Raw genomic sequence first — 26,591 nt, forward strand, 5'->3', positions numbered from 1 at the left:
ATGCGCCTGAACACACCTCGTTTTCAGACCAGAACGCCCATGGGCGCAAAAGGGGGCGCAAATGCATTTGATATTTAAACAACGTGGCGCTAAACGTGAAAATTATAATTGCGCAGGGTGGAAACTAGCAAAAGACACTTGCGTCGCGCATTGCGCTGCATTGCGCCCGGTGTAAGATAGAGCCCAATAAGTGCAAAACGGTTAAATTCAGGATTTTTATCCTCATGTTTGTGGTCTATCACATTTTGAAAATCTTATAAGATGTACAAAATCTTTTGGTGGGAACCCAGCATTAGAGAACAGTATAATACATGTAGGTCATTTTTTGTACAAAAATGCAGTCACTAAAATTATCCATGTTTCAGAACTGCATAAAGCTTCAAAAGTTTGGCTTGGTCACCCTGACATATGTCTCTCAGTTTATTTCATAGAAAAACGGGGCACTAAATTATTAACTTGACTGACAACTGCACAACAGTGATGGCGGACCGTCCCTCATCTCACAAATCCAAACATTCTCAGCGAAAAACATTCTCTCTTTATCCTAGTGACCTTATTGTACAAGGAACTTCTTTTACAAGAACTTATATTTATCACTGAGAGACAGAATCACAGGTTTTTTTTAGTCATGTCTAGACATTATGTACTAAAACTTTAAAGAACTTTGAAAGAATATCTATTAAAGTCTCAGTAAGAGTTGACAGGAAATCAATCTTGCTCAAAAGAAGAGAGTTTTTCTGAGCATTTTAACATCTGAACCACAGCGGACATTTAAAGTGCACCCATTTCATTGCTAAAAAAGAAGTTATTTTGTGTATTTGGTATAATACGATGTGTTTGCGTGATTTATGGTTCAAAAAACACATTATTTTCCACTTACCGTACAATTTTGCTCAAGTTATCACCGTCTTTCTGAAACGCACTGATTTTGTACAAAACTCATGGATTTAAAAGCGCTGTGTCCCTGATTGGCCAGCTAATCTGTACGTTGTGATTGGCCTGAATACCTCTGACGTCAGGCGGAAATGTGAAGCTCCTTACCATGTTTGAAAGATTCAGTCACAATGCAATGCTAACATGAATTAACTTACAGGCTGTGAGTCTGAAGCGGGAGGAATTATGATAATGTCGGTCTTGTCTACATCACCAATCCCAGGAAGTAAACGGTTGCCTACAATCAGTGTGTTTGTTGTAGTGCAAGAAAAGAGATTTACGTTGGAGACGATAACTCGCGTCATTGTTCACTTTGGAGTTTGTACCTTTTGCATCTCATTAACATGTATACACACTTACACACCAAAGAAAATGTAAAATCGTGAATCGGACGATAGGAGCTCTTTAACAAGGCTTAGATCAGTGTTCCTCAATTCTGGTCCTCAAGGACCCCCTCACAGAAAGTTTTAGATGTCTCCTTATTTAAAACACCTGAACCAACTCATCAGCCTCCTTCCAGATTGTCTCCCTAACAGGCTAATGAGTTAAATAAGTTGTGTTAATTAAGGAAACATCTAAAACATCCTGGAACGGGGTCCTCTAGGACCAGGATTGAGAAACACTGGTATAGATGGTATACATGGTAAAAACAAAAATTATTTTGAACATAACAATACACACTGAAGCTTTAAATTTGCAGAACAGAAATAATCATTACAATGTTTTGCTCAGAATAGCAGCTGGGTAATTAATGACAAAATATTAAAAAGTAATTTATCCAAACCATCTGACAGCTGTCTTGTGATGTGTTACACTCTAAAAATAAAGGTGCTTAAAATATTCTTCACAGCGATGCAACAGATGACTCATTTTTGGTTCCCCAAAGAACCATTCAGTCAAAGGTTCTGCAAAGAACCATTTCCTTTACCTTTTAATCTAAAGAAGCTTGTTTACTGCAAAAAACCTTTTGTGAAACAGAAAGGTTCTTGGATTTTAAAGGTTCTTTATAGAACCAAACCACCAAAAATGGTTCTTCGATGGCATCGTGTTGCACCTTTATTTTAAAGAGTATTGTGTAGAAATCATTTCATCAAGTATAACACATAACCCAACTAAAATCAAAAATTAAGCTATGCCAGATCAATGGTTACTTCTAAAATGCCAAAAATGAGTCTAACAAGTTCATTTATTCTTTTATAGTACTCTACCGTACCCCCCCCCCCCACCCATATGGCACAGCAGGAGAGGAACTATCTGGTGTGATGGTAGAATGAAAGGTATTCAAATATTTATCATAATCCATCTAACAATGAGCAAAAACAAACACCCTTTGATCAATAATCACTGAAGTTCAAGTCAAAATGTTCAACAAGAAATACTCAGGATTAATAAAATACAGGAGTGTACATTTATATTTGGTGTGGGAATACTCTATTGTCCCTGATATATCACTATGTCCTAGGCGTATGTCAAGGAAATGAGCAGCAGATCATAATTTAAAGACCTCTGAATCTATAGCATCCAGGACAATATCCATACACCCGAGATAAAAATCAGAAGCGGACCCTGTTTCGGGTCCAAAATTACTTATTATGACTCAATATAAAATATTCCTTTAATTTGTAATGGTCTGTCATGGACCCTACATATGAGATACTCTTTGAAAGCTTAGAATCTCTACTTTCTGCAGATATGCATCCCTTTGACATATATTTTACTGTAAGAAAGTTATTTACATTTAATTTACACTATACTTTAAAGGGTTTTCTGTAAAATGATATAAAGATATTGCATTTATTTTACTGTATGTGGTTATGGGGACACTTCAAATGTGTGTAGGCAATACAAAAAGGGTATTATTTCTCCCATCAGTTGGAATAGAATAACTTTTGCATACATCAGGATAGAAAAAAGTTTTTTCCTTTCCTCTTAAAGGAGCATTTCACCCGTAGAAACATTAATCTTTATTGAAAGTGTGTCATATTTGGTGCCTATTTGACAGAGAAAAGGGATGTTTGTAGTCTCACTCCCTCAACAAAGACATTGCACTTCCTTCTTTCAATGATGCAAAATGGTGATTTTTACATCATTGAAAGAAGGAAGTGCAACACTGAAATCTGTATTTCTCCTGTCTCAGCGGCAACTGAGGAAATGATGCATGACCATTCAAAAACATGACTGGGGTTCTAACTATACAAAGCTTAATGCAAATGGGTGAAGTGTCCCTTTAAAGCTGAAATTTGCTGAAATCAAACAAAACTGTCTGCAGGTTGCTGGAGCACCCAGGTCCAGAGTTATTCACTTTCAAATACAGACTTCAGAAAAAAAATCAAAAAGCGCCTTTTTTCTTTTTGTGTTTATTAGAGTGACATTACATCAATACATACAACCATGTTTAGCACTTTCAACAGTGTTTTATGTCATTTCAAAGGGTTTCCTGTAAAATGATACCAAACTTTTGTAAGTACACCTCTGCATGTGGGTATGGGAAGCTTTTGAAATTGGGTAGGCCAAATCCAGGCGGAAATCCCCAAAATAGCCTCTGTGCTTAAGAGGTTAAGACATCATATAGGAATCTTCTTGAAAAAACCACCACACATTTTGTACAAAACACTTTTATTGAGAGATTGAAAGAAAGTGATACAAGAATAACTTTATCTATTTCACACTCAATAAGTGCAAAACTTTTTAAAGTGAACACTCTGATAAAGTGAAAAAATATAATGAATCGTTTTATTCATATTCCACCCACAATCCTCTGCACCTTCACACAAACTGATAGATTTGTGTATATATCTTTTTGGGAGTAGATAAAGAGGAGAGGTTATGATGCGTACCGCCACCTCAGGAGCCGTCATCTCTCACCACCTCAGGGAAGCAGTCAGATTCCCTTTCCCTCCCTTCTTCTGTCCAGTTGTGAAAAATGAGGCTGGAAATTGTTGTGACGTCCTGAGGAATTGCTTTCTCAAGACAATGTTGCAGAATTGTTGCGCAACATCTCTTTATCAAAGCATCCGGCAGGAAATGGCATTATGGGTTCTGTGGACTTGTGTGTTATAAGGTTTGTGTGGGAGAAAAAAACTTTCCAGCCTGTCAGTTCCTCAAAGAGACAGTGAAGGAGGACCAGATGAGGGGCTTGCAATTTAAAAAAAATATGAGAATGAGTAAAATGTCAGTACGAGAGTCAAGCGTTTAAAGATAACATATCGCTGCTTCGGGAAGGATTGTGGGAATAATTCTGCTGATTCAATATTCCACAGCTGAGCACACTACTTCTCTCACACATAACAATTTTTAAATTAAAATGCTCAAAAGAGTGAATCTCCAGGTTTCAAGTCAATTTTTTCTCTCTTAAGCCCTATTCGGATGGTAATTGTTTATCATGAGGATGTCTGTAAAAATATATTTGCATGCCTCCTCCACAATAAAACTCATGAAGATAAATCGGATGTGTGAGTTTATAATTTGAAACACCTGAAAATGCACTGCATGTTATGTTTGGTTAATTACACAATCATTCACATGACCCGGTTACTTGATAATATTTATATAGAATACTGTTGTGTAATTGAATACATTTTAAAATTGTATTTAGCACTTCTTGCTGCTTATAGACATTTTAAACGTTTTTGTGATTTTTCTGCTTCTGCTTTGTGACTTGCTGTAGTGGAGCGATGATAAAACTTTAATCCCATTTCTCATCCTTTCAGTTATAAAGGTGTCAATGTTTAAAATGCACACAAGGAAATCCTCTTCACTGATGTAGAATAAACATGAACCACGTGACCATACAGTGCTTTTCAGTGGGTCTAAAAGGAAGTGCAGAATGACTTTTGCATTGATCCTCTTTTATAAACCCTAAAATCTGGATTCGGACGGCAATTAAGTTACCACACGACCTTGGTGTTCATCAAAAAAGGTAGGTAATCCAATTCTGATTTTTACGTGGTGGGTGGTCGAAGAAAAACACAGACATTCTGAATTCGTATGGCAATAAAATCACAGACCACCCCCTGGAAATGATCAAAATACCTTAGCTCCTCACGAGAAACAATTACCATCCGAATAGAGCTGAAGATTAATGTCAATTTAGCACACAAACATACCTATACAGTATATATTTTTGAAATTTAGATGGGGAAAACATTTAAAATAAAATTTCATCAAATCAGTTCAAGTTGCTCAAAGATTGTGGGTTTAATCCCAGGAAACACAAATAATATACAATGTGATGCTTGAATGCACTGTGAGTCACTTTGGAAAGCATCTGCCAAATGCATAAATATAATGTAGATCAGCATCCAAGTGTGGATAATTTAAAGAAATAGTTCACCCAAACGTTGTCATTATTTACTAACCCTTATGTCATTTAAATCCCCAATTTATTTATTTTTTGTTTCACACATTTAAGTGTGTTTTGGATTTTCTGGTTAGTATGGGAGTGGATGGTGACCACCTCAGTCACCATCCACTTCCAAAGTAATAAGAAAACCCTTGAAGCTTCAAAAGGACCCGTAAGTGTTAAATAAATAACTCCGCCCGTGTCATATATTATAGGTATCCTGAAGACACAAATTGTAGCAAAATCACATATATCATAGCAGAAAGTTGAAAAATATAGCATTTACCTCACACAAGCACAGTCATGTCCTCTTTTGCCATAGTCACATTATAAAGTGGCGTGATTATGTGAAGTGAACATCATTAAAAAGCTAAAAACAGTTTTAGCAAGTTCCCGCAATTTCATCGCATAAAATTGCATAAATACCCCGCATATTCCATCGCATTTTTTAAGAAAACGTGCTGCAAAATCAAGGATTTTTGCCCGCAACGATCACAAAAAAACTCGTTTTTCTGGAAGGACTGATTGAGGGGTTCAAACGAAAAGAAGGTGAGTAATAAATGAAAAAAAAAATTGTGTGGGGGTGAACCATCCCTTTTACACTGAGCATCATTGCCACCACTGCAAATGCCTTTAGCTTATATCCTACTTATTTCAAATTATTATTCAAAAGATATAAACACAAATAAATGAAATGTATATAACCACTAGCAAAAGTGAATTGTGAATTCACATTGAATGCTGAGCCAATGGCCACAAATGGAGCACAGAATGCATTTTTATTCATTTTTGGGCTTATCTTGACATACGGTTATCTTTCCTTGAAAAAGGAGCGCTTAAAACCTCTGCTCTTAATGAGAGAAAGAGCAGCAGAAGATATTTATCAGCCCTTTTCTAAAGAGAAATGGGTTAAGAGGGAAAATGCTTGATACAAGTGTACTAACCATTATGAAAAAAGAGGAAGAGAAGAATAAACTAATATAATATGGTGATCCTGTATAGCTCAGTGGTAACACATTGCGTGTTATTAGTTTAAACCCTTTGAACACATATAGTGATAAAAATATGTATACCTTGCAATGGCGGCCGGTGAAGGCACTCAATGCGAAGTTCTTCACAACATGTATGTAGCCCGTCATGTGTGTGGTTCGTAATTTCAAAATATGTGTTCTGCACATCAAGCGATGTGCATCAGGTGTCTTGTCAAAATAAGTGCCTGCTGCAGACGCGTCTAAAGGTTTTTATGATAAAATAGACGCTCGTGTTTGCCAGATACTCACATAATCTCATGCGTAATCAGAGTTTAGTGTTAAGGGAGTGTCTTGCGTGTATTTTGTGAACGTGAGCGTCTCTTTTACCATAAACGGTTTTGACGTGTGTGCAGCAGGCACTTATTTTGACAAAACACGTGATGCAGATGGTTCACAAGACGCAACAAACACATATTTTGAAAACGCAAGCAACACACGACACTCCGAACACATATTTTAAATTTGCGCCCCTCGGATGAGCACTCATGAGCCGGCACTGATACCTTGTAATGTCACTTTGGAGACCAGCATCAGCCAAATGCATAAATGTGAATCATAAAAGTAGGAAACACTAAATAAAAAACTGGAAGTGAATACTGTAAAAGTTTGTGGCGTGTATAGTATTAACTTTAATGGAAACCACATCTATAGCTTTCTGCACTTACTGTGAATGCTGGCTTAAAAGCTTACTTGGAGAAAAAGTGCACACTGCGATATAAAATGGAAAGTATTGTAGCCACCTGCGCTCAATCGTGTCCCTCTCTGCTCACCGTCTGGGGTAAGCGTAAACCAAGCCATTTGGCTGTCAATAAAAAGCCAACCATGCATCATATTACAACACCGATTAACACCTTCCAACAAACCAATTAACCAGTTTATGAGCTCCTCCTTCATATTAATTGATAGCAACAACTGAATCAATTTGATTTACTTTCATAATGGCTTGCCGTCCTATCCGCTCACCATGTGGAGCAGTGATTTGCAGTGAGTCGGGGTCACTGAGATATAGATAATGAAATCAATGTCCAGGTGGAGGGACCCTACAGCAATCTCCCGAGAGAGCTGATCCCTAACCGTACACGTTAAATGAACACGTCTATCTGCTCGCCGAACAATTATCCAGACTGATTAAATAAATCTGGTGTAACAACAACAAGGGCACAAAGCAGACACAAGGCAATGTAAAATAAAAAACAAACATGGCAGCCAGGCTATTCATGTTTGGAATACAATACGTGAACGCTCTACCTCTGACTGTCCACGGGACGGCCAACAAAATTACCATTTGCCAGCTGGATGAAATCCATATACTCATTTGCACAAGCTTTCGAGGGTTTGACTGTGAGGCTCTTGAAGATGCAGTAATGCTTAATAAACACTAGGTGATGCTAAAGCTTCCCCATCAGCAGGTGCAGGATGGTGTCCAGTGGTTTGGTCCTGCCTCTCCGGCCAGCCAAGAAGCTTTGTCCTTGGGAGGGAGCAGGTGATGCAGTGCCAAATGTGTATGCGGGCCAGGAAACCTCCGGTGTGCCAGCACTCCTAAAGCAGATTGATGCTCCCTGCATCTGATGCTTTATCACAGCCTTTAGCCTCTTTATTACATCTTTCCATTTTCTCTCAAAAACAAGAGCTTCTTCTCAAATGGCCCTAACAGTTTACCTCCATCCTGTATTTATTTATTTATTTTTGAGTATCAGCATAAAAGTGTTATTAAAGGGTTTATAAAATTGTATATTTATGCACCTGGCTGATGCTTTTATCCAAAGTGCATTACAATCTATACATTTTATCAATATGTGTATTCCATAGAAATCAGTGGCGGCCGGTAACATATATTTTTTCGAGGGTGCACGATGCGAAGTTCGTCACAACATGTATGTAGCCCGTCATGTGTGTGGTTCGTATTTTCAAAATATGTGTTCGGCGTGTCGAGTGAACCTATGCGCATCACGTGTTTTGTCAAAATTAGTGCCTGTTGCAGATGCGTCTAAAGGGTTTATGATAAAAGAGACACTTTTGCCAGATACTCTCATAATCTCATCCCTAATGTTAAGGGAGTGTCTTGCATGTATTTTGTGAACGTGAGTGTCTCTTTTATCATAAACGGTTTTGACGCGTGTGCAGCAGGCACTTATTTTGATAAAACACGTGATGCACATGGTTCACATGATGCAACAAACACATATTTCGAAAACACGAGCTACACAAATGACACTTATTTTGAATTTGCGCCCCTTGGAAGAGCAGTCATGAGCCGCCACTGAAAGGAATTGAACCCATGACCTATCAGTTTAAAATGTTAAAATCCGATACATGTTGGTGCCAAACAATGCAAGAGTATTTACCAGGTCCACAGCCGGAAGCTATTCATGCTTGCCACATCCCCATGTATTTCTTTAATAACACCATGGTGCATAAACATCAGAGTCAAAGTTAGTCCAATGTGGGTGTTATTATGAACATGGACATCATAATTCCCAGTAATATCGCTTTAAATCTCACATAATGATCCTCAAAAAATGTCCTGGAAAGGATCTATCTGTGTGGGACCATGCATAATGTACGTTAGCTTGTGGCACTTAAATGTGCAAGCGGTACTTTCTGCAGATTCTGCAGGGGGAAAAGGTTGATATTGTCATTAATATTGTATTGATATGTATAATGTATAAACCAGAAAAACGATACCATCCTCCTCTACATATTATTACCGTGCCTCTGAAAGCACTAAAGAGCAGAATTAGCCTTTTCTTCTTTTTAAAAGGACATTTCCTGGGATTAATGTTGGGGACTGTGAAAGCGAGGTCCATTAGGTTATACCGGTGTCAAACATTAACACTTAGTCATTTTGCAGACGCCGTTATCCAATTATAAATGAGGAACATCATAGGCAATTCATATTACAAGAGCCATCAATACTCACAGTATCCCAATGCCACATTTTAAAAGTAAACCACAGGAATACAGAGAAGACAGAGTGTTTTTCTTTCTTAACGGATTAGTCCAATTTCTTAAAATAAATTGAGATAATTTACTCACCACCATGTCATCCAAAATGTTGATGTCTTTCTTTGTTCAGTTGAGAAGAAATTATGTTTTTTGAGGAAAGCATTCCAGGATTTGTCTCATTTTAATGGACTTTAATGGACCCCAACACTTAACAGTTTTAATGCAGTTTAAAATTGCAGTTTCAAAGGACTCTAAACGATCCCAAAGGGTCTTATCTAGTGAAACGAAAAAAAAAATGCACTTTTAAACCACAACTTCTCGTCTTCCTCTGGCTGTGTGACGAGCCAACGCGACCTCACGTATTTCCGTAATGCCGTGGAAAGGTCACGTGTTACATATATGAAACGCACATTTGCGGACCATTTTAAACAATAAACTGACACAAAGACATTAATTAGTATCATTCGACATACAACAATGTCGGAACTGTCCTCGTTCTCCATACTTGTAAACACTGGAGCGTAGTTTCGATACGTCATCCGTGACCTATTGACGTGATGACGTATTATGTAAGGTCGCGATGGCGCGTCACAGTTTTTAAACTGCATTGAAACTGTTAAGTATTGGGGTCCATTAAAGTCTGAGAAAAATCCTGTAATGTTCTCCTCAAAAAACATAATTTCTTCTCGACTGAACAAAGAAAGACATCAACATTTTGGATGACATGGTGGTGAGTAAATGATCTGGATTTTTTTTTAAGAAAATGGACTAATCCTTTAACAACAACATCATGTTTGCTTAAAGGTACAGAGAATGGCAATAGCCTGGCTTTCCTCTTTTCTGAAAAGGGGAAGCAATTGAGTGCAGGTGGTGAGAATACATTCAATTTCATACTTAAAGAGAGGGAGACTTCAAAGAATAGAGGATGTAAATTAAAGTAATAGCAGAATCTCTACAAACAGGCATAACAAACTGTCTTTTGTAAACCATGAGGCTGTCAACCTCCTGAGGTGAACTTCTGAAATCTAATTTAAGACTCATTCTTGTATGAGAGAAACTCTGAAGCTCTCTAAACTACCGTATTCATGTGACATGATATTGAGCTCTCTGAAGTTTTCCAAGGTTCCTTTACTATCAATTCACGGAAAGTAGCACGTATAGACTCAACACAAAAGCCTAACACAAGTTCTTTCCTGTTTATCATTCACTGTACACTAATTCATCCTTTGCAGTGGCCTTCAGATGTTTAAACATCCACAAACATTGTTATACCCAAGAATAAATTAGGCTGATAACTATAAAGCATTCTTATTAGTCACGATAAATGCCTCTGCCCTGTGTCTATTAAATGCCTACTCAACTGATTTGCCATCTTGGCCCATATAGGGAAAACATAATTTTTGAGACACGCGAACATGCGTATGAGCCTCTGCTCAGGGGGCAAATGCAAAAAGTAAATAAATATGGAAAACAAACGCTCTCAACAGGCCCTCCGTGGGTTTCATTTTAACTAATACATGAAATATAAAACAGTGAGCTATAAAACAAATATATTGAATATAACAACTTTGATCACTATATTGGATATTGGATGTAACAAGATTGAGCACTACTGGAGGACAATGCAACACTCAAAAGGGCCACTCTGGCAACATGAAGTCCCGCCTTTCAGACTTTGAATAAAGGTGTTTTTTAGATTAACCAATTTTTTTTATATATTTATTATTTATGGGCATCATTAAAGTAGAAATCAATGCAGCAAAACAGACATCACGTTATATGCAGTTCTCAATAGAAACATAGTCAATGTGAAAGCACAATGCAATGCTTCTGTGGCAATTACGGTGCAGCGCTACTTTGGTTGTGAAGTGAAACTAGCCTAACACACATAAACATGCACATGCATTAAGTGGTCCAAATCTGGCAGAATCAGGGATGAGTTTATCTTTCAAGTGGGGTGAAATTAGAGGAAAATACAGAGCAGCAAATTAAACTCAACTACAGTATAAAAAAATGGCTGAAATTATGCAGCTGTTTGCCAGTAACTTAAATTTATGTTATTTACTTGCAATATTTTGTTCAAAGTTAAATAAACATTAAACATTGACAAGTCTTTGCCTTTACAGAATAAAACTATGAAATAACAGCCTCATGCAAATCATTCTGCAAACCTCATCAACCTTTTTCTGTTTTTCCTTCAGATTTTAGTGATTACAGCTTCTAGACGACTGGTCTCTCCATAAAAGAGGCGTCTCCAACAATAATCACCAACAAAGGCTTTTCTACAAAGTATAAAAAATTGTGTTCAATACTTATTCCCTTTGTCATTTTACTTTTGTTATTATGACTCAACTTGTATACTTAAATGTTCTGATTTCTTTTTATGGATTTAATATTTGTCTTGATGGCTACATTTGGTGGAAATTTTGTGTCAATGGCCCACTTAGAAATCCCCTTACTGATAAAAATGCTGATGTGTCAAATACTTATTTTCCCTGGCTGTATGTCATCATTGTAAAATTATACCCTTTATATAAAAGTTAGTGACGCTAATTTAGTAAACTCTTCTGTGGGTTGTGTTTAGGGAATATACAAAGACCTAAACAATTGTATGGTTGGAGGATAGGTTGACCCATTTACAATGCAGATAAAGCTGAACACTCTAATGTGACACTAGATTTAAAACCTGAATGTGCCACTAGGAGCCTTTAGTCTTGATTTCTTTTGCATTAAAGCATTTTCTGTCTTGATTCATTCTCCAATGCGCTAATTCAACTATTTAGCCATTTGGAATTGAAAAACAATTCAGTAACAGATGAAACCTAAGGTGTCACATATCTGCCCCACATCGCTAAAGCGTCAGTCAGATGAGATCAACCAGCCATATTAGTCAGTCAAACTGTGACTAATCCATTTCTGAGTACAGATCTGTGCTGAATGCATTCATGGCATCACTTTACTAATTCAGCTCTGAGATCTCGTTCAAAGACAGATTCAGACAGGCTTAAGTGACTCAATGAACAATCTCAGCTGGGTGAAAGAATCCTTCAGCTGTGAATTATCCATCACGAATCAACTTTAATCAGTTAATTCCTATTAGCGCTAATGAGCACGGAAGAGAGACCAAAATAATTTTAGGACAAAATCTGCAAATGAATGCAACTTACACTTTTTCGGATTTGTAAATAAGGAAACTTGCTAATTAAGGATGAATTACATTAGGTGCATCTGGTTCTCACTTAAAAACAGCCAATAGCAGAACAGTTTGCTTGGCAGCCCAAGCAGTTATTGTGCCACGTTGCTTTCAGTATAGAGTATGCATGCTAGGTGAAAACAGCATTTCAGAGCAAAAAAAATATTGTTGATAAGAACTAAAAATGCTAATTACAATAAGTCAAGTATATGCTGTAAAAAGTGAAAGTTGGATCAACTTTAAAAATGACTTAAAGCAACACCAAAGCATTCGCTTATCGGCCAAAACCGCACTAAAGAAGTTTCAACCGTCGGGTCGCTTTCCTGTAGTTCGAGTGAAAACTACAAAAACTTGCTTTACATCAGACCTACAATCCAATCAGAGCCAGCTATGCTGCAGTAGGCTAAATTATTTACGACAGTGGTAATGGACAATTCCGCTTCTAACCTGTAGGGGCAGCAAAGAGCAAAAACTCTTTAGTGTTGCTTTAAAATGGTTAAAAAAATATTTTTTACTTAAAGCAACACCAAAGAGTTTTTTTACCTTAAAATAACGTTTCCAAAAAAGTTTCAGTCGTTCATCCACTCGAAACAGGGTAAACGGCACTTTCACATTCGCTTTGCAGCCCTCTATCAGCCAAAACCGCACTAAAGAAGTTTCCAAACGTCGGGTCCCGGTCCTGTAGTTCGAGTGAAAACTATAAAAACTTGCTATACGGCAAACCTACAATCCAATCAGAGACAGCTATGCTGCAGTAGGTTAAATTATTTACGACAGTGGTAATGGACAATTCCGCTTCTAACCTGTAGGGGCAGCAAAGAACAAAAACTCTTTAGTGTTGCTTTAAAATGGTAAAAAATATATATATTTTTAACTAAGTGAAAAATATAAATTTAAAAAGCTTAAATATTTGAAGTATTACCAATTAAATAATTTTTTAAGCAGATCCAACTATCACTTTTTATAGTGTAGGCCTACATTTTAGTTTTTTTTTTTAAAAAAAAGTAAAAATAATTAGAAACGTTGTCTGAGCGAAAAACGAAAATCAATTTAAGTTGCAGCACTAAAATTACAAATTGAAACAAAATCAAAACTAAAATAAAATAAAAATGACATTTAACTCAAATTAGCAATATTAGTCTAAAAAAAACCCCCGAAAAACCATAATAATAAATGACAAAAGCTCATAGCAAAGTTACTAAAAATGAAAGGAAAATGAACCTCAAATCTCTAAAAACCTAAAAAAAGTTATTCAAAATATTAATACAATTAAAATTAAAATTACTGCAAAAAAACTAAATTTCTAACTGTTTTGACTTCCTATTTTGAACCACAAAGAGGTGCATACTGTGAGAAAAAGATACAAAAGCTGTCCCTGGGACGGTACATTTTAAAACGGTCCTAATACGCACCATTACTGTACCTTTGCGGTATCAATATGCACCTTTGAAGTACTAATATGTGCTCTTTGGGTACAATGGTGTACTTTTTGAAAGGGTACCACCACAGTGACAGTCTTTTTTTGAGAACCTTACACTTAAAAGTGAGCAGCAAAAATAAGAGTAAAGCCATGCAAAGTCCTGTGACTGGCATAATGTAATTCTTTTGGTGAACTGGTAACTAAAAGTGCACATATTGAACATCATTTTTAGTGAACCCCCCCAGATTGCCTTGCCTGTCAATCGATAGGGTTTAATTTTAATGGTCCTTTCAAGACCTCCCTTATTCTTCAGCCTACGACAATCTCGGACATCTGTGGTCTCTGATCATCAAATCTGAGGGTCATAGGTTCATGGCCAACAACAGGTCCAAGTTCTAGTTTATGAGCAACTTTCGGGGCTAATTTAAGATTATAGAGCTCAGCATTAAAGCCCAGCTGTTTGCAAAATATTTCTTCACTGTGAATATTTACTCTTCCATTTATTGGTAAACAGATGGATTCGTATTTTTGCTGGTGTGCTAAATAATGGGGGGAGATAACAACACCAAGACCAGGAATATTTCACAAAAGGCCTTAAAAATAAATGAACCATTCAGCTTTTTAATGTGAGTCGTTTTTAATTTAGATATATGATGGGACAACAAGAAACAGATGCTTGAATATTTATGGAAACCAATTATTACTGCTGTTGTTGTTGTGAGATGGTACCTGTGAATTAATAGGTGTGTACATAGAAAATTAATAGATAATAAATTCAAGGGAACTGAGGCACAAAAAATAATTTAAAGAACCATTTTTCCCTCTTTGGTTTTTTAAGGAATCTTAAACATACGAAGAAAGTTTCACAAAAGGTTATTTAGACTATAAAAAGGTAACATTTAATTGAATGGTTCTTTGAGGAACCAAAAATGGTTCTTCTACAGCACTGCTTGCAGCAAAATTATTTTTAAAAGTGCAGTACCGAAGGAATCTCCACACCAAAATCCACTTCAAAATGCACCTGTAAACAAAATAAGGCAGGTAAAATTCTACTTTCAAGTGTTAATCTGTTGCAAAGATTTATCAGTCAAGTCATTTAAAAAAAGTCCTTTCAGAAAATAAGATTTAAACTAGACAAACATGCAGCAATATGCACGATCAGTAAATCCAGGTGAATTGTATGCTGTAAAATAACATTGCAGGCTGGGGAAAACGTACAGCGGGACTGATGTACGGTGTAAATCACTCAGGTACCAGCGTCCCCTTTCACCTCTGCAGATGGTGCGCAACGGCTTTTTCATTTACAGGTAAGTCAAAATGAAATCATATAGGAATGGAGGTGCCCGGGGCCCGACACCTCGCACACCCTGAACAGATCAAATCAAGTCTACAGCCGGGGCCAAAATAGGCCTTTTAAAGAGGGTATTTCACAGTTCTCTCTCTCTTTCTTTGGCATGGCTATCAAAAACAAGATAAAACAAATAAATACATCAGGATTTCGAAACGACCTCAGATGACATTCAGCGTTGAACTATCTGAGAACTAAAAACGCACCAAGGGACTTTTCTGAGAAAATAATTGTAATCTATTGGCCAAGCTGCCATACAGGGTGGAAAGTCAGATCAATGTTTAAAATCAATGATTTAATAAGACCATTTATTTCTCGCTGTTGACAAAGCACAGCACCAGTGCCAGACGCCTGAGGTAAATGCCCTCTTCTTGCATGAGCTATATACTAAGCAAATCCACAATGGTAAATACTAAGAACAAGTGAAATGTGAAAAGTGCAAAGTCAACTGCACACTGTGTGATATTTCTCTTCTGTGTTTTACGGTTGTTGCTTGTTAGATTGTATGATATATTTGTTTCGGGTGAAAGTTTCGGCAGGCATCAGAATGTGTGATCTTAAGGCTTCTGGTATGATTTACAACACACAACGAGCAGTTTGCACAACACCTTTCGTGTCCCTTACTTAGGTGAGGAAAGTGGCTTATTTTGTCCTTTACACCAGGTTTTTCTTGCAAGATCTTGCAACATTTACTGGTGCTAATGCTGAAACTGTTTAGGAAATTTTCAGGAATGATTATAGTGAAGAGAGCTCAAAATAATGAAACTTTATGTTGCGTATCATCAGAGGTGTATTATATTTTAGTTACATTTTCCAAGCATCTATGCTTTATCAGAGTGTTTGTCTTGGGAAAAAATTACTTTAGAATGTAGTGAACATTTTTTTGTAAAGTATAGAATCATACTGTGTATTCCTTTTATATTGCATATTAAAATTGATTTAATACCTATTTACATAAAAATTTTGTACTTTTACTTTCTTGAGTAAAAGTATGGATTTTTTTTTACTTCAAGCAACACTATGTAGTTTTGTTTACCTTTAAATAATGTCTCTAAAATTATTTCAATGATAGAACAACTTTTAACTGGACAAATTGTACTGTTGCTGCAACCTGAGCAACCTCCTAGCTGCTACAAGCACACTCTGAAAGTGGTGGTGGAGGGTAGAGCACACAGCCCCGCCTCTCCCCCTGCCTGCAGAAGAGTGTCTGATACCAGGCACTGTTGCGCTTTTCAACCACATGGGGGAGCTGTAAGTCATTTTTACATGGAAACTACATAGTGTTGTTTTAAAAGTACAAAAAATTACTAGATGTTTAATGTACTTAAATATTAAATATAAACCAAAAACTTGAAATTATGAAATGTAGTTGAGTTAAAATTATGATAATATGCTTTAGAGTGTATGTTTTTCAAAGAAAAACACTAATAAAATATGAATACGTGAAAATGTACTTTAATGTTGAAAGTAAAAATACTCAAGTATTATACACCTCTGAACATCATGTACGATTCTCACGAAATCCAGACTTAGAAGGTGTCCAGCATCAGATTTTTTAAAAAGCCCTTGAAGCCTTTTTTTTGCACATATAAGATTAAGGTCTGAACTTACTATAACCATTATTTTTAGAGGATTCAAAAAATATTTCCAATAGAATTATTTACATTTTTTACATTATCATTATTAAAAATTATCATTACTGCAACATTGTATTACATTAAATATATGCATTTACAAACTCATGTTTAGGTAATGAGAACTAAAAAGTTGTCTAGTTACAAACAAAAATTCAACTTTTGTCTAGAGAGAAAAAATAAGAACTGCTTACCTGGTAGCCATCTTGAGTGTCACAGTCAATTATGTCCCTTCCAACAATTATTATTATTTTTTTTTTTTGTTGAAAATGTTAGTTCCTCGAGGGCTTAAACTATGATTGAAAATTGTTGCGGAGGATGAGAAAATTGGTCTTGGACACATTTATATTCCTTATTATTGTCTCTACATTTACCAATGATCACCAATACCACATGTTTCTTAACTATAAATGTTTATAGTATAACATGCACTGAAGCTTTTTATTTTTTATATTTTTTAATTATAAATATTTCCATGTAAAAGAACCCAAATCCAGTCATGGACACGTTGCGGTAATGAAAATTTTCCCCTTAAATGTGGAAAAAACAACAAAATTGGTTTGTATGATGTCATTTGAAATAATGTGCAAAATAGTATGAAGAGATGTTTATAACTGTATGCTTCTTATTTTGATACTCTTACTTTGCATTTACTTTTTTATCAAAATGACACCTCATAAGTCTAATTTATAAGTCTAATCACCCACATACTTATCAACTGAAAATCCTCTATATTTCACTACAAACACTTCGGGTGTCCTCTCAAAATTCGCTCTGGTTGCTGGCGATGTGCATGCAGCGTCGGACAGCAAATTTGGGTCATCTTCATCAGAACTCAATTGCAAAGGCAATAAATCTGCAAATAAATCTGTGAGCAAGCCAAACTAAACCATCCAAGACAGGCAATTTTCCCTTACAACAGATCTTGTATCAATTCCAAAAATTCGTTTCATACAACAAAAATCAAACAGCGTGCCCTCGGCTTCAGGCCGACGTCTGACACAGCAACATCATATAAAGCGCATGCATAAAGATGCCTGCCAGTGAGTGACTCCCTGTCAATCTATCTTTGTTCTTCTTTGTTCGAGTCACTCTAATGTTAGATTCAGTACTGCCGGTTGCTTAGGTCTGTGGCCTCTGTCAAACAGACACCTCTCTCTCTTCCCACCATAAAGGGCTGTATATACCCTCACCTGTCAACCTTTTGTTATTGCTGCCTGTGTCAGGCCGGATGGTGAGCAATGGCGAGAAGAAAAATAAGGTGAGATTTACAAGTAAAATGGACTTCTTGGCACAGCGAGCGCCTTTCCGATTGAACCCCCTCCCAGATCCGATCCTCCACATTTTCTATGCTCCAACAGATGCCTATCACTCAACGTCAGACGTGCTGCACATTAAAATCGTGCAATTCGTTTTATTTTTTATTACTGCCAGAAAAGAGCCGCTGCCACCTGAATTTATGGTGTTTATTCAAATGTCGGAAAATGCCGTCTGAATTATGGCTGCCCATGAAAATATCATTTAGCGCTAATCTCCCTCCTTCTCCCGTCACACGTATTCAATGCTTAGATGTATGTGTCTCTTCAGCTTCATTCCAGGTGCTACGGGGTTGAGAGCTTTGAAAATAAAGGCGAAACAAATGATTTCTTACCGCATTGAAGCTCACAGAGTGAGGATTATATTGGTAAGTGCATGGCATATGAATCTGCTTCATGTTAAAGGGATACTTCACCCAAAAATAAAAATAATGTCATACGTAAATGACTCACCCTCATGACGTTCCAAATTCGTAAGACATTCGTTCATCTTCAAAACACAATTTAAGATGTTTTATATTTAGTCCGAGAGCTTGTTGACCCTTCTACGTACGGTATACTGTCCATGTCCAGAAGGTAATAAAAACATAATCAAAGTAGTCCATGTGACATCAGTGGGTCAGTTAGAATCTGTTGTAGCATCGAAAATACATTTTCCAAAAATAAGAAAAATTAAGACATTATTCAGCATTGTCTTCTCTTCTGCGTCTGTTGTGAAGCGCATGCGCGAGAATAAAGTCACGTGACTGCAGATGACGTATGACGCGGCTGACGTGTTATCTGGTGCGCCCCAGCTGTTTGTTTTGTGCACCCGGGCTTCGTTTACAGTCTGAGGGAATACGTTTGAAAAAAAACCTTCGCAAACATGCAGAGGATAACATGTCATCCGCGTCACATGACTTTAGTCTTGCGCATGCACTTCACAACAGACGCAGAACAGAATACAATGCTGAATAAAGTCGAATTTTTTTTTAATTTTGGACCAAAATGTATTTCAATGCTTCAACACATTCTAACTGACCACTGATGTCACATGGACTACTTTGATGAAGTTTTTATTAAGTTTCTGGACATGGACAGTATACTGTACGTAGATTTTCAATGAACAAGCTCTCGGACTAAATCTAAAACATCTTAAACTGTGTTCTGAAGATGAACGGAGGTCTTACGAGTTTGGAACGACATGAGGGTGGTCAGTAATGACATTATTTTCATTTTCGGGTGAACTATCCCTTTAAATATTATAAGTATGGGTGAAGTCACAGTAATATATGTGTGGTTTACAGTGAATTTAACATGCTGTAAATAAGCTTGATCGCACAAATTGATTGAGCATCAGAAGAAAAAAGTCTGCAATTAAAAATTGATATCAAGTTTTGAAAGCTGTTAACAAGATTCATTGTGCATGCATGCATTAGTTGAAGAGACTGACATTGCTTCTTTGCCATTGGCTGATTAAATAAACCTAACATATGCACTATTTTTGTCTAATGGACAAAAATGATAAAAGGTCCTATATGTACCATTTAGGTTTAGATATGTACAGTATATATTTGGTACCAATATGTATCTTTGAGGTAAAAGTAACAATGTGCTACTTATGTTCAAAGTGAAATTAAGTTATTGGTTATTACGTTTTTTTTTACTTGATATTAAAGTGTGATGTGGTAGTTTGCATAAGACTTAATCTATACAAGAATCTGAAAAGTAAAAACAGCTACAGTACAGTAAGTGCATATTTCTCACGAACCATTTTATGCAAATGCTAAATGGTGTCAACACTACAGGTGTCATCTAAAAGTGGCATACTGTTAAATTGTTCATTGGCTTTTAAGCAAAGCACATGAATAGCTACATATTCGTAGGCAGCTATAATTTATTCACTGTATGAAATTAATAGATTGGACAATTTGCATTCAGTCGTTCATGGATGGCTGATACTTTTTCCAAGTACGGAAGTTAAACGTCACGCAAACTATTCAGATAAAGCTAATGCTTGCTAGGGATCTAAACTGAATTCTTATGAAGTTTGACACCTAAAATCTGTGGTAAAGTGTTTGAGATGAGTGAGCGGAGTGGCTTATGATTGGTGGAGGAACGTGACTTGCAGCTTGCAAGACTGCATGAACAGTATATAAGAATAACTCAACACATGTAAGAAGGCTTACTGGCAACAATTTTTTGTCATTTAGATCAAACTCTGGAGCATAGGGTAGAATATGGCACAACCTCATTGTAAAATAAATCTAAATAGTCTGAATGTAGCTAGCTACTGTTTTTTTAGCTAAGAACTTTTCTAGATGGGTAGTTTGACAGTAGTTGAACTACTTCATAGATATGTACACTACTGTAGATATCACCTTGGCTACGGCAGTTCATTGGACCGAATGCGTCAAATAGAGCCGCCATCTTGAAACAGGGGAACCCCGCATCAGCGTCATTGTAGGCAATGGTGTAACGGAAATAAAATCACCATAAATCATCATGAATGCGATTTTCTTGGTTTTCTTTTGGTTCGTTTCAACAGTCAGACATGTATTTAGCATTGAGTCCAGAAAAAAATAAAGTTTTGATATTATGAAAATCTACGTTTTCTAACTATAATGCATAGTTCTAGTAGACATAACATCCATACGCAGCACAAACGTCCGGCATCGTCCATGAATTCGAAGTACAGGCGGAGATAGCAGCTTTACCTAGTTACTTCCTAAGACACATGTTCCAAGATGGCGGCGGTTTTGACGCATGCTTAGAACCCCAAGGCGACATCTAGTGTATATATCTATGGAACTACTTTTACTGATAAGTAGCTTGTAGCTTATCTAACTACAGTTTCAAAGTAGCTTCCTGATTAAAATAAAAACATTATACAGATTTGCATGTGATCGTCTTCTGACAATAAGAAAGAAAGACCAAAAGCACAGATTGCTTGGCCCTGCGTAACTATGTAAAATAACTGTGTAAAAATTCACCCTGCATTAGTGCCCTGCTTAACTCTTATTGTTTGAGTTTTTTATAAAGAGTAATTCAATTTCAAAAATAAAATAAAATGTTACAGTAGTTTAAACCACAACATACTGCATGAATGCATACTGTGCAGGTCTGTCGCCACCTTGTTCTTTGAATTTTCTCACGCCATTCTTAAACACCATTTGCCAAGTAGTTATTCATTTTCCCACTGCTGTGAAAATGAAGGGAACTGAAATCAGTAGAAAATTTGACACACTGTACTTATTACATGAACATTTTAACAGCCATTCACATGGTCTCACCCTTTTCATTCACTTAAATGTAGGCATACTGCACAACCTGTGAGAAACACAAGACTGAAGGGTTTTAAAATCATATAGAGGTCCGGTTGCACGTGACCCATTCTGTTTACATCGCCATTTTAGCCGGGAGCGAATATGAAATGAATGCGCAAGCATGAGTTTCAAAGCAACAGGGTTCACTACGCAATTTAATAAAAAAAGACATACATAGCAAAACTTAACAAATTAAACATAACAGATCCCTATAATGCCCCCGGGGTGCTTTTAATGTGTATCGATAAAGGAGCGGATAGCTTTTCTGACCGCAGTATTTCCCTCATCCTACTCCGGAGACTCTTTAAAAGCCTACAAAGCCTGGAGGGGTACAAATGGACGCAATATAATTTAGCGATGAATATTCAACTTTGGATTCTATCGGCTAAAACCTGCTAAAATAACCCAGCTATTTTTATAGTGTGAATATTGTGATCGCTTTTAATAAACATGTCTAGCAAGTATAGTAAAAAAGAGGAAAAAATCAAAGTGGACAGTCTTAATGATTTTTTTCAATAACATTATGATCCTTTGCATGACCGTATTTATGGTGGTTGGTCAATTTCATATCACAGCAATGAAGATTATGAATGTACAATGGGGAATTTGTACTAAGAAACATAATATCCCAGGAATAATGTAATCAATATTTCCTCAGAGCATACAGAAGTGGGTCATAATGATTATAACCTCCTGCCCCCTCTCTCTCTCTCTCTCTCTCTCTCTCTCTCTCTCTCTCTCTCTCTCTCTCTCTCTCTCTCTCTCTCTCTCTCTCTCTCTCTCTCTCAATACAATTAAACCAGAGGAGTTCAACATGTGCCACATGGACAAACAGCTGGCCTTCACACCTTCAAACCACAGCTTCACACATACAACCAGGAAGCAACAAACAAGAAACAGATTAGGAACCAAACCAGTGGCAGCCAGTGACCGCTCTTCCGAGGGGCGCAAATTTAAATTGTGTGTTCGTTGTATCATGTGAACCTACAGTATGTGCATCATGCGCCGTCAAAAGGGTTAATGATAAAAGAGATGCTCACGTTCACAAAATACCCGCAATTCCAAATCAATTTGGTATAAAGTCAACAGACAGTAAACTATTTATCTACTTTATATTTGTGCTAATTTTTCATCTCTGTCCAACATTACAATTCCTACAGTTCATCATCATCATGTACAGTATGCACTTCAAGTCACTTTCGATAAAGCGTCTGCCAACTGCATAAATTTAAAATCATCCAATAATGCATTTCTGTTGAAAGAGATCAGAAATAGCATTTCTGAATTAAATGCAAATATGTTAAAGTCATACGCTTTAGCTTGCAAAGGAAAAACCCTTCGGCTACAGCGAAGAGACACTTGGAAGTGTATGGATATACAGTAGTGATCTATAGGAAGTAATAGAGTAAGTGGATGTAGGACAGGAAAAAAAGCCATTACCATATCGAACTGTTTGTGTAACTTATCTTTCCTATACAGCGCTTCAGGGATAATGGGAAAAAGTGTGTGAACAAATGTTTAAAACAAGGTCATTTGAAACAGCTACAGGGTAGCTTTATAAATGATGCTACTTTAATCCACTTAACGTACCCAAACCTTTTATCTGTCCCTATTAGTGTGACACATAAATGTAAATATTTGCATGACATTGCATTTTGAAAACAACTATCAAAGTGTGTGGTTTCTGTAAACAAATGATAGCAAATACAATAAGACTCAACTCATTTTAACACACGTATGTCAATTTGTATCAGTACCATGCGCAGTGGCAGACGTGAGCCAAACCTAAAAATCTAACATTTCAAATACATTTTTCACAATGATAGTTTCTGTTATTTTAGTTATTTCTTTTCACATCAATGTGCATTTAAGTTTTCAGGTTTTTTAAATAAGTTTGGTTGTAGTTGGTTGTGACTGGGTGAATGGGGAATATGGTTAGGACTTTGATACCGCAGTTCCACTTCACAACTAGTACTGTGCAGACTCTGGCTTTAAATTATGTCTTTGGTACTTCTGGGAGATTTTAGCTTCATTTTTCTAGAATGCAAATCTATGCGTCACCCATTTTGTACCGTACAGTCTATGATCAGAACAGAGTCTTTAAAAAAAAAAATAACCACAAAAGTATTTAATCACAATAACCATTGCATGAATATGATCCAGCAAGACTGTCAATCAGAAGACATCCAAATTTTAAGCAAAAAAAAATCATTTCATTTGTAAAACACAAACTAAACTTTATATTAGATCAGTTCCCAAAAAAAAAAAACTGATTCCTGTGCTCAAGCAGCAATAGCCAAAGCAATGATCTTCTGATCTCCTTCATTTCTATGTTTTTCAGGAATACTTACCCAATATCAGAGGAGTGTGCCTATCCCTGGTCCACCATCCTTTCCAACAGACCTGCAATAGAAAAGATCTGGCTTCATTATCTACATAACTATTAAACTGACATTACTCTGATTACCTCATTGCTGATATGCGCGTGTGCTGCTAATAGCCCGTAAAAATTTTTGATATCTACCATCTGTCTTAGTCTGTTAATTATAACTATTTCCAATGTACTCAGATTGGTTTGATTGTACAATTTTTTTTCTTCAATAAAATCAAGGTGAATTGCAAATGTTTCATTTGGAAGTTAAATAAAAATACCACTTATTTTATCTAAAACAATAACCATACACAATGGCACACTCTGGACTTTGATGACATCATGTAGTGCAGACCTTAGGGACCCTTGACGCGAGTCTACGAGGGTGGACCGGAGTCATTTTTTGGACATACTCGAGCGTCACGCCAGACGTTAGGAAGAGAAGTTGATCTTCAGTGTGAACTCCTCCCATCCGTCGTCTGATTGCTCTTTCGCAAGGACTTCTGGGTTGCTAAAGTGTGCAGAGCCTGCAGCAGTGCCGGCTACATCAAGGGTCCAAAGATGAGCACACTTCGGAGAGTAAAAATGACAGATGGGACACCTTATGGACTAGTAGACTAATGGTGCGTTCACACCAGACGCGGAAGAGGCAGAAAGCGAGAGTGATGTAAATGTAAAGTCAATGCAAATATGCAAATAGGCATCCTGCGTCACTGTAAGCGAGAATGGCGTTGCGCGGATGCCAAGGAACGCACGGATGGGGCGTTCCACACGAATTGAGCGTTGCCGAGTGATCCACACGAGTTTAAAAATCTGAACTTTGGTGCATTTTCACGCCGTGTTAACCAATGCGGATGCAGAAAAACAAAACAACAGTTGAAGACAATCATCATCGCTACATGAGACATCTTCGTACTTTTACAGGAATTAAAAGGATCTTGTTAGGAAGAAAGTGAGTGAGGAGGTCAAACAATCTGGTAAGTTTACTCAATGTGAGCTATATAAGCCCTTCCCATAACGCAAATCTACGCATGAATGTCTTGAATGACTAGATTGAATAAAGCAATTAAACTCAAAATGTTCAAGCGTCCAACTACGCGTGAAAACTGTAGAGCATTTTTGCTGCCTCTTTCGCGTCTGGTGTGGACGCACAGTAAGTGAACACGCGCAATTTAAAGCTATGAGACCGAAAGTCCACATGAAGTGTGCCATTTGGGACAGGGCCATTAAGTGTGGCATTACTTTCTGAATACTCTTTGGAGCCACTAAGTAACACTTTTCATGTATCAGTAATAATCAATAACTAGAGCATTGTTTCAGCAACACAAAGGCCATAGGTTCGATCTACTGTACAGGGAAAACGCATGTTGATAAAAGTATACTTTAAAGCGACAATCCACTTTTTTTAAAAAATATGCTCATCCATTCAGCTTATCACTTTTAGCATAGCTTAGCACAATCCATTGAATCTGATTAGACCATTAGCATCGTGCTAAAAAATAACCAAAGAGTTTCGATATTTTTCCTATTTAAAACGTGACACTTCTGTAGTTACATTGTGTACTAAGACTGACAGAAAAATTAAAAGTTGCGATTACGCACTGCCCGAAAATAGTCCCCTGCTATTGAAAGTTACCAAGGGGACTATTTTCGGGCAGTGCGTAATATCATTGCACCTCCTGCAGCCATGTTACAGCAACAAAATCCTTGATTATTACACCAGAATGAGAGTATAGTTCCTAGCCATATCTGCCTAGAAAATCACAACTTTAATCTTCTGTCGATCTTAGTACACAATGTAACTACAGAAGAGTCAAGTTTTAAATAGGAATAATATCGAAACACTTTGGTTATTTTTTAGCACAATGCTAATGGTCTAATCAGATGCAATGGATTATGCTAAGCTATGCTAAAAGTGGTACCGGAGATCAGCTGAATGGATTCCAAAACGGTAAAAATCAAATGTTTAACTCTAGAGGAGCTGGAAAATGAGCATATTTTCAAAAAAAGCGGACTGTCCCTTTAAATGCACTCTAAGTTGCTTTGGATAAGAGCATCTGCCAATGCATAAATGTAAATGTGATGAAATCCAAAAAGCTTTAAAATGTATTACTGTAGAAAAGTTGCATCTCACCATTTCAAAAATAAAATAATCTGTCCACTCTTTCTAAAGAAATATTTCTAAAGATCTAATGGATGCTTTATTTCTACTTCCAGCCTAAGAGAAACCATGCATCAAAAACACGCACCAATCGCAACATCACAGACTTTGCATCTCTACAGGTTACATTGTAACATGTCAGTGGGTACTTTCATTGTGACTAAAATATCCCATCATGCATCTGGTGCATAGGGCCTCAGGCACAAGGAAGGTGAGAATGAATAATAAAGGCCTAAGGTTCTTAGATTTCATGCAATGCACAGCACTCAGCATAAAAAGGCACGAAATCCAGAGTCACTGCTGTGAAAGCTTCAGCCGTGGGAAAGGAAAGAACGGCACAGAACACAAACTAATACACATCACAGACGAAACAGAAAGACGAGTGCGTATGCAGGCAGAGAGTGAGAGACAAGAGGCAAGACGCAACTGTGATGTGAATTAAAACAGCAAGTCAAAAGAGGGTGACACAAATAGACAGGGAGCGCTGTCTTACCCGCCGTCACATTTGCGGGGGAGCTGAGTCAGTCAGCGTGATTCTTGCACTGACGACAGTAGTCAACACATGCAGCTCCAGCGCTTTCACTGCATTTT

Source organism: Paramisgurnus dabryanus, chromosome 9 (assembly GCF_030506205.2).
Source record: "Paramisgurnus dabryanus chromosome 9, PD_genome_1.1, whole genome shotgun sequence".
Lineage (NCBI taxonomy): Eukaryota > Metazoa > Chordata > Actinopteri > Cypriniformes > Cobitidae > Paramisgurnus > Paramisgurnus dabryanus.